Below are 10074 nucleotides of genomic sequence, written 5' to 3'. Positions count from 1 at the left end.
ATTTAGCTTACAAGTCCAAGCGCGTCCATAGACTAAACACCATTTGTTTGTGTTTCAGGCACTTTAGTTTTCTCTGAAGAGAAAGGTTGCAGGAAATGAAAGAAAGGCTGGAAATGGTGAAAGGTGATTCAAAGGGAAAAAAAACGGCTCTGCACGTGTATAATAGGCAACAAAGTACATGTAGAAAGTCACTTTTACTCTGATGATTGGGGTGCCATTTACATCCTACTGATATCCCTTTTAGTTATTTTATTTTAATTAAAAGTGACAAAAGACAATTGGACTAAGAATGTCTGATTTATTTGCTTTTTTTGATTAGCTGCCCATCCTTCTCTTTCCATCCGCACACACACACACACATGCACACACACATATAAAAGTGATGAGGCCAGTCTGTGCTCAGCGTTGCTCTCAGACACTGTAGCGTTTCATCAGCGGGGAAGCTAAAAATGAGAGAGGGAGTGCAGGGAAGTCTGATCTGATCCAAGAATACTGATGAGATGCTGATCAGACTTTGCCTATAGCCGCTAATCACGCATCAGACCCCTGGGCCCAGGCTCCTTCTCTTTTCCCTTCAGCCATACCTCTGGCTGATTAACATTTTAAACATGTTGGGTGTAAGATATGGCTTGATTGTTGGCTTGATGGATTTTATTTTAATTTATTATAGTTTTGGGCAAATGTTTGTTGATTATTTACCATAACAATTGAATTTTTGTCTCTGATTCTATATTAAATATCGCAAATCAGAGGTTTATCTTAACCCTTAATCCTCTAGGTTAAGATAAACCTCTGATTTGCGATATTTAATATAGAATCAGAGTCAAAAATTCAAGTTCATTTCTATGATCAAAAACTTGAAAATACATTTGATATCAAAGAGGAGGGAAAAAGGAACCCAACACAATTTCCAATTTCCTTCCTGAGTCCACATTTACTACTGTATGTATGTACTGTATTTCTTTTCTTAGTTAAAGTTAGTGCTTGTGATTAAAGGTGGTGGTCTAGGGGATATTGGTAAATCCTAAATAAGCACAAATTTCCCTTTAAATAATTACTTAATTTTCAGCCTGTAAACTATAAAAATATTTTTGCGTTAATTAAAATGCTATTTAAAAAAAATGGTTAAAAATCCTTTCACTCTTGTATAGCCTTGACTCTTTAACAGCAATATTAGACTTCGATTAAACCCAAAAGCATACAGTATCGTCGCTGTCGGGCGGAAACCTTGTATGTCCAAATTTGGAAATTCATATTTCTCCTCAATAAGAGTCGCAACGAATCAACACGTCTTCTGAGGTAAATGTCTTCAAAACACTGGGCTCAAAGAAAAAAGAATCTTGACCCCCGCTAGTTTTGGTGCTCGTCTGAGGACAGGAATTTAGCGCAAGACAATCCACTGCAACGCGGACTAAACCCTGTGCACTGCAGATAAGGTACGGCGTTTTTTTCATTTCCTGAAAAATAACGGTTTTGGAGATATGAGGATTCCGCCTGACAGCGACGATATATTTTGGGGCCTGATATTTTTGTGCTCCATATCTTGAATTCTTTTTTGGATATGAAACTAGTGTGTCATGTTTCTTCTACAATCACTCCAATCTGTTTCGCATTCCCTTCAGATCTAGTCCAGTTGCAGTCCAGTAGAAGTGAGTGTCAAAGCACAAGAGCTAATTCCTTATCTCGATGTGTGCACACGGCTGCGCGTTCCGGGACATTCCCCAGACGAGTCATTTAAGCAGGTCTGTCATTCAGCATCTAGCGGAAACAGACAGGCCGGGGTCGAGAGCGCCAAACCACAGATTCTGGTCCATCAGGCAACACTTAGCAGCAACACTCATTAAGGCCATATGTGACACAGCTTCCTGGATTAGCAACTAGCAGCATCCGAGCTTTTTCTGAAAGCGGTGATGAGAACTGCATTCATTTCAAGTCAATGGGCATTTAATGGCCTTGATTTTCCAACGAATCAAACAGAGATTTCTCTTGAATTTCAAAAGAAATGAGTCCACTTAAGGAAGTACAGAGTACTTCTCAGGAGTGTGAAATTACTGTAGCGGTTTGTCTGCGATTGCTGAAAAAAAAATGCACCGTGGCTCCTGAAAACTGGGGGATTGAACTGTAGTTGCTCCCAAGATGTGTGCCCACCACTTCTGACTCATCCAGTGAGGTATTTTGAAAAGTTCTTGGCACCAAAATAGTTTTGTTTCGTATGTCTGAAAGAAAGACGTAGACGATATAAAAATGTTACGTAACGTGAGGTCATTCCCGTTCTTTTATAGTTTCGTTCCATCTTCCCTCTCTCATTTGGTAGAATGGCATGACAACCTGCTGACAAGCAAACAGCACTGCCAACAGATGGCTCTGCAAATGTTCACCTAATCCCCTTCTCTTTTTTTTTTTTTTTTCCTCCGCACCGCGACTCCATCCCTTCACCTGCCAGTGACCCGCAGCCGAAGACAATTTCGAGGCGAGAGAATTGGCTCCGGTAAACACGCAGTGACATCACACAGTCTTCAAAGAGCAAACTTCAAGGAGTGACCCAGGCATGTCGCTACTTCGGCGAGATTTTCAGGTTGCCCATGACGACTAAAACCCACCATTAATAATGAGGCCATTACAAACCCACCCTATGTTATGCTAGCTTTGGGGCAACCAAAACAGAATTCCAGTTGTTTAATAAGACATGAGGTCAGAAAGTCATTCTGTGGTTCTAACCAACAGAAGTGTACAAGACGAAGGTTTTTATGTTTTATGTTTTTAGAACATTATTAGAGAAATTAAACACAACATGCCATGGTAAATGCCCGATCACAGCACATCCCAAAGCGTATTGTTCATATTTTGCCAGTGTATACGATTTGTTTTAACTAAAAAAAAAGTGTTTTATCTGTTTTCATCTGTGAAACATTCATATTAACAGCTGTTCGTTCAGCTGCCTCACTTTTCCTCACTCACAAACAAAAACAAGCAAACAAAAATATATATGTATTATTATACCTCCATACTTCTGACCTGCAGTGTATATTTAGTTCTGCTGCATGAATTGACCCAGAACCAGATGGCCGTTTAGGGCATGGAACAGCAAATAAACAGACAAGTCGAGCCACATGGACTGGAACGTTCCCAGACGCCGGGTTAAGGAGAGATGAGCTGCTCAGCAAACAGAGATGTCACAGGTGACGGCGGCGATGAATAAACTCAACTTTCTGTACTTTCCCACACTGCTTTCTACGTTAATTAACTCTGTATTACGGCTGGTGTGTAAATATGTAATAACAATAATAATAATAATAATAATAATAATAATAATAATAATAATAAAACAAAACTCAAAATTAAAACAAAACAAAATTAACACTTCAATTTATATATAAATACTTGTTAAATTTTATAATATATAATTCATTTAAATTAATAAAAATATTAATTGATGTTAGTTTTAGGTGTCATGCCTAAAATAAATACAAATGTATACATAAATAAATAAAATAATTCATCTAAAAAAAAAATATATATATATATATATATATATATATATATATATATATATATATATATATATAATTTTATATATATAATGGAGAATAAAATGATATCTTAAACATCTTTACTTTAAAAATATACATTAAAAAATATACCATGCATTCGGTCAATACAAACTAATCCACAAATGGTTTTACGCGTTATTTAATATACATATTTTTTTTAAAGTTTAAATAATATATCAAAACAGCTCTTTCTTCTGTGTGTGCGCAGACGCATGGCAGGAAGTGAACCCTGTCACCATGTTACACCGAATCTCATAAATAAACGTAGTCACGGGTGGGATGACACAAGCTGTCATTGCAGCCATTGCGCTTGAATCAACTAGGGTCTCGCTGTCCAGGGGCCTCAGCATAAACCTTCATCCATCTATCGGAGCATGCTCTCAGCATGTGGAACGTGTTTTCTGCATCTCAACACCTTCGCCTTCTCCACATTCCCCGACTGGTTTTAATACAGATGGCGGAAAACAAAAATGGCATTTGTTTTTGATTTGAATGTTAGCCAAATTTCCCAGCTGAGGTGTCAGTTTAACGTCTCTGATTAGCACTACGATGGAAGAATGCACTGTAAACACTGTAGGCTTGACAATTATAAATAGCCTCAAGTATATTTTTAGTATTTTTAACGCGAGCAAGGAAAGCATGTGAAGACCATGTGAAAAAAAATCATCGGTCATGTTTAATTATGAATAACGAAGCATTTCAGGGTTCCAGGGATTTAAGCATGTCTGTCCCATACACATGGACCGAAGTGATTGTGACATGGTGAAATTTTGACATTATATGGCTATATAAGGTGTTGAAAGCCAACCGATTTCCCTAAAGTGAAATGTGTTTCTGTTTTACATGAACTGACTCTTAACTCTACGGACAGAAACCCACACAGTAACTGACTGCTTTTTTAATTTAATGCATGCAATGAATAATGTATTTAAAAAAAAAAACACCACTTGTTTTACGAAATGTTATAAGTTCATAACATAAAATGAGCAGAAAATCACAGTCTTTCTAGGTTCTTTTTCTGAGCTCACATGCATTTGATCATCAGTGCTGAAGAAGGAAAAAAAGATCTCTAACAACGTCTGAAAGGGAAGCACAATGAGCTAGCAAGTTAGCAACATAATATAACATATAACTATAATAGCTATATACATATACAAATAGGAGGTGTACTGAATGTTTAGTGGTGTGTATCATGACTGGGATCATGTGAGATGCAACAAAAAAGCTCATAGAAATGTGACCATCTTAATCAGCATGAATGTGAGGTCTTGACTTACTAAGTAACTGAAACAAAAGCTGGTCAGAAATTATCATGGGCAGGTCCAAACAAAAATCATAAAGCAGATTAAAAAAAAACTACACTTAGCTGACCCATGCTATCATTTCTGCCTTTGGATTTTTCTATATCCAAAGTGTAGTAGTGTTAAAATATTAAAATAAAGAAAAATAAATAAAGATTTTAAAAAAGCACTCGTTCTGTTCTCACTACACCCACTTCAAGGTTTTTAATCCAAATACAGATACATCTGTTTATATTTGGAGCACTGATTCATCCTCAGGAACATCTTAGAGGTTTTTCCAGGTCATCTTACATATAAGATGACATAATAAAAAGACAGAGTGAGAGTGATTATGAGAGAGAGAGAGAAAGAGAGAGAGAGAGAGAGAGAGAGAGAGAGAGAGAGAGAGAGAGAGAGAGAGAGAGGAAATATGGAAGAGGCAAATATTCACATGCTCCATAGCAACAACATGGCCCTTACACATAAAAGATGCTGGAGAAGAGGAAGAGGTTAAGAATAAAATGTACTAGGTTGAGTTAGATGTGGGGAGCGAGGGAAAGTCGAGGAAGATGTTGAGAAAACTCCAAAAGTGAAGTGAACTTCAGAAATTGAGACATTCTAGTGGAGGAAAATCCTTCCTTCCTTCCTTCCTTGCCTTGGGGCAAACAATGCAATGGATTTTTTTTCCCTTACCCAGCATCCACCATTGCTACGTCTCTACTCATTCTCTCTCCCTCTCCCGTTTTCTCGTTCTCCTGTCCTGGGAGACCTGACTGGCTCAGAAGCGTACGTCTTCATTAAGACAGCTGTCAAGTCTGGCATGTGAAAGGGTTTGGAAAAGGAAGGGAGAAAAAACAAGGGAGAAAGAGAGTGCGGAAGAACTTCAAAAGGTCTCAGACAGGCTTCCCGGAGGAGCAGAAAGTCAAAGCAAGAGCTCGGTGAGCAGAAGCTAGGCTCTGGCGAAAATTCAGCCCTCATCAGGCGCACTACTTTTCTCTCTCTCACGCGCGTTTTCTCTCTTTTTTTTTTACCACTTGTCATTACTGTCAGAGACATTTTAGAGAAAAGTTATTGTCCCAGGAAGACCCGATTCAGATGTTTAAACAAATCAGCCAGATGCACCTGATCATTAAAGTTCGTGTTTGAAAGATGCAGAGGGTAATTAAGCATGAAGAGAAGAATAGATCCTGCATTCAGACAGCTTTTGCCTCTATAATTCAAAGAAAGTACTGCTATATGCTCAGCTCTTCTAAGGATATAGTGCATATCAGTTGGCTCCTTAAAAGAAAAAAAGAAAAAACATCAGCCAAGCTATGCTAAATGAAGTCTGAAAAGTGAACATGGCCTGGTAGCGGCGAGCAAAAGACGCCCTTTGGCCTCTTGGAAACGTCACTGAACATCAAACGGTTGCTTTCGCAGCCGAAGACAGGTAATCCGTCTTCTCATGAGGCCCTTCAAAGAGTGCATTCAGGAAGCTAGGAAGGATGGAGCTGGTAAGTTCTTCAGTCAGTGGCCTCAGCAATAAAATGGCTGAGTGAGGGATGAGGTGTTTATTAACATCAGGTGAATCTGGTTAGCGTGGAGGTCAGACTGGGCATGAGACTGAGAGACTGGCGACAAAGGGGCATTTACTGAGGTCAAAGTCTTTGTGTAGTAGCCGTGTGTCCAAAGGCTATAGTGGATATGATGACCAGATGCGAATGTAAGAGCATGAATAGGCAAAGCAAAGCAAAGTGACTGACTACCAGCAGCAAGACTGTTAAGCAGGATCCTGCCTTAGAAGGACTGCACCACCAGCCACCAAAACTATGGCCTGTAATGAAAGGTAGCGATAGAGATTATCCAAAGGCACTGCAGATTGACAAACCTACACTCTGCATAGTAAGTCAAACCCTCACCTGGCATGAAACCCACAGGGAAAATGGAGATGAGGCTGAGCAATAAACTCCTGGATTCCTGACCTGGAGGCACATACAGTATGAAGAAATATTCGATTGTTAATATACATTTACCCCATACAATATCCCCAAGATTAGGAATAATATTTATCTATCTCTTTCTATGTCTTGTTTCCCTGCTGTATAAACAAGAGGTTATGTACATGTAAAATATCTTTGTTGTTCATTAGCATATAAGAATGGACATAATGTACCATAACCATTTTGGTTTTGCAATAATTTGGCTCCATGAGTTTAAAGATAAAAGATGATCGATTGGCTTTAACATCAACACCAACGAGCTTAGTTCAGAAGAAATGCAGCTCATAAATATCACCAACCCTCATTAGAAATACAATTAATATTAGGTCAGCTATAAGGTTCAAGTGAGAATCAACCAGAATCAAGCTTTTTGCTCACTAAATCAGTGCTACATACTTACGTATGCTAACTTCATAGCTTCATAAAGAGCCATAAATTAGATCCAGAATTATTTATCTTACATATTGTAATAGTTGTTTGAAGTTTCTTTTTAATGTGTAGCTCATTATTAAATGTAATTAAAAAAATCTATACAGTTATTTATACTATTAATTCATTATACTGTATATATTAAGTTATATTTAAAGGTTTTTTATTTTCCCATGTGATATTTATAGTCTGTTTTGCTTTAACCTGTGATTATATTCATTTTTATTTTGTCTAGTCTTAGTTGACATTATTGTCTGTTTTGTAAACGGACACAAAACGAGACACAACGAGCTAAAAATAAAAACGTGATCTGTATATGTAATTTTTCTCCTGTTTTGCTCTTTCTGGCTTTTGTAACCTCTAAAGAAATCTACACACTCCACACATCCACACATTTGGATTTTTGTACTAGACTTGTAATGAAAAGTTTAATGAGAACTCAATAAATATGTAATAAACCTTTGAAGAAACTCAACAAACTGCACAGCTTTGCACTGCTTTGATGTGATTTTTTATTTTTTTTAACTTCTCCTCTCAAGACGCCTTTTTAGATCTAATATAATGTCAACTCAGGTTACTCTTATTATTCCAGCCTTAGTCTACACACACACACACACACACACACACACACACACACACACACACACACACACACACACACACACAATTTGCTCAAATATAATCAAGCTCATGAAGGGACAGTAGCTGCACACAAAGCTGATTGTGGAACTTTTCCAGACAAAACACACCCACACACACACAGACAGACACATACACACACACTGGCCTTTTGTTTTGGTTTCTTTATTTCTTTCCCCTCCCTACCTTTTCCTTTTTAAAGTTGAGCTAAGAATGTTCTTCATTTTTCAGTGCTTGAACTCGGGCCACTTCCTTTCTGTTTTTTTTTTTTTTTTTCAGTTTGTCTTACCACCTAATCAGTTAAAATATCGGACCTTAAAACGGCAAAAATTCTACACACAGGTCTGTTGAAGCAATGCTGCTGTCATACACACACACACACACACACTTTTTGGGGTACACCAGTTAGGTATGTGGTAAAGTGTGATGGATGCAAGCAGGCTGTGTTACAGCACCGTTATGTCGAGGGAGGAGAAGTAAAGACGGCCCGCGGTCTGCGGATGAAATCTGAGACCTTCTGGCTTCAAAGCTGCTCTCTTTCTCTCTCTTTCCTTCCTTCTTTCTTTCTCTGTTCCCACGTTCAACCCCAGCCCATTTAATGAGTGGCATTTTGTGTATGTTAATGCGTCGAACTATGTACATGAGGAAAAACGGACAAAGAGAGAACATTCTTTGCTGTACATGGTCATGTTCCTGAGACTATTAGGGGATTATTCGTGCTTAGTGACACGCCACATTATCACGCTTGAATCACCGTGACTGCTTTCAATCTCCGGACTCATCTGATTTATCTTTCTGGATTGTGACTCACCGTCTGCTGCTGTTGCAGATGGCCCCATGTGAATATGCTAAAGGTTAGCAGAAACGTTTTTCTACCCAAAACACACCTTTGTCACAGTGAATCGTTTTGTCTAGGATGCTGTACCTATAAACTCCCGATGGTTCTGTTTTCATCCTAATGCTGAATCACAGTACAGCTGCTCTTAGCTTCAAGATACGTAACGAGTATTTTGGACTGTCGTATGTCCACGGTGTCCAAAGAGTTTCTTTCTTTCCTGAAAGAAAGAAAAGATGGATTAGAAGAAAGAAAGAAAGAAAGAAAGAAAGAAAGAAAGAAAGAAAGAAAGAAAGAAAATCCTAATGCTTAATTGTTTGGACTGTTATATGTCCATTGTGTCAGAAATTTCCTCAAAGAAAAAAGACGGATGGGTGGATAGATGAGAACTTAGAAAAAGAAAGCAGAAAGAAAGGCAGAAAGAAAGGAAGGAATGATGGTTGTATGGATGAGTAATAAGAAAAACTTGGCATAAAGAAAGAAAGAAAGAAAGAAAGAAAGAAAGAAAGAAAGAAAGAAAGAAAGAAAGAATATGTAATAAGAAAATGTTGGGAGAAAGAAATAAAAAGAAAGAAAGGAGAAGAAAGGAAAGGAAAAGAAAGGAAAGGAAAGGAAAGGAAAGGAAAGGAAAGGAAAGGAAAGGAAAGGATGGATAGATGTATGGATAGATGTATGGATAAGAAAGAAAGAAAGAAAGAAAGAAAGAAAGAAAGAAAGAAAGAAAGAAAGAAAGAATATGTAATAAGAAAAAGTTGGGAGAAAGAAATAAAAAGAAAGAAAGAAAGGAAAGGAAAGGATAGATGGATGGATGGATGAGAAAGAAAGAAAAAGAAAGAAAGAAAGAAAGAAAGAGGGTGGGTGGATGGATAAGTAATAATAAAATGTTGGCAGAAAGGAAGAAAGGAAGAAAGAAAGAAAGAAAGAAAGAAAGAAAGAAAGAAAGAAAGAAAGAAAGAAAGAAAGAAATGCTGGATGGATGGATGGATGGATGGATGGATGAATGGATGGATGGTTCCTTCGACAGGATTCTCCCATTGGCTTTTGGATCATTTTACATGACAAGCTTGTGGCTAACAAACATTTACAATTCATCAGATTTCTGAAGCCTAAAGAAAAACATTCATTCATTCATTCATTCATTCATCTTCTACCGCTTATCCGAACTACCTCCGGTCATGGGGAGCCTGTGCCTATCTCAGGCGTCATCGGGCATCAAGGCAGGATTCACCCTGGACGGAGTGCCAACCCATCGCAGGGCACACACACACTCATTCACTCACGCAATCACACACTAGGGACAATTTTCCAGAGATGCCAATCAACCTACCATGCATGTCTTTGGACCGGGGGAGGAAACCGGA

The sequence above is a fragment of the Tachysurus vachellii genome, chromosome 7 (assembly GCF_030014155.1).
Source record: "Tachysurus vachellii isolate PV-2020 chromosome 7, HZAU_Pvac_v1, whole genome shotgun sequence".
NCBI lineage: Eukaryota > Metazoa > Chordata > Actinopteri > Siluriformes > Bagridae > Tachysurus > Tachysurus vachellii.
Note: the sequence above shows the minus strand (reverse complement) of the source record.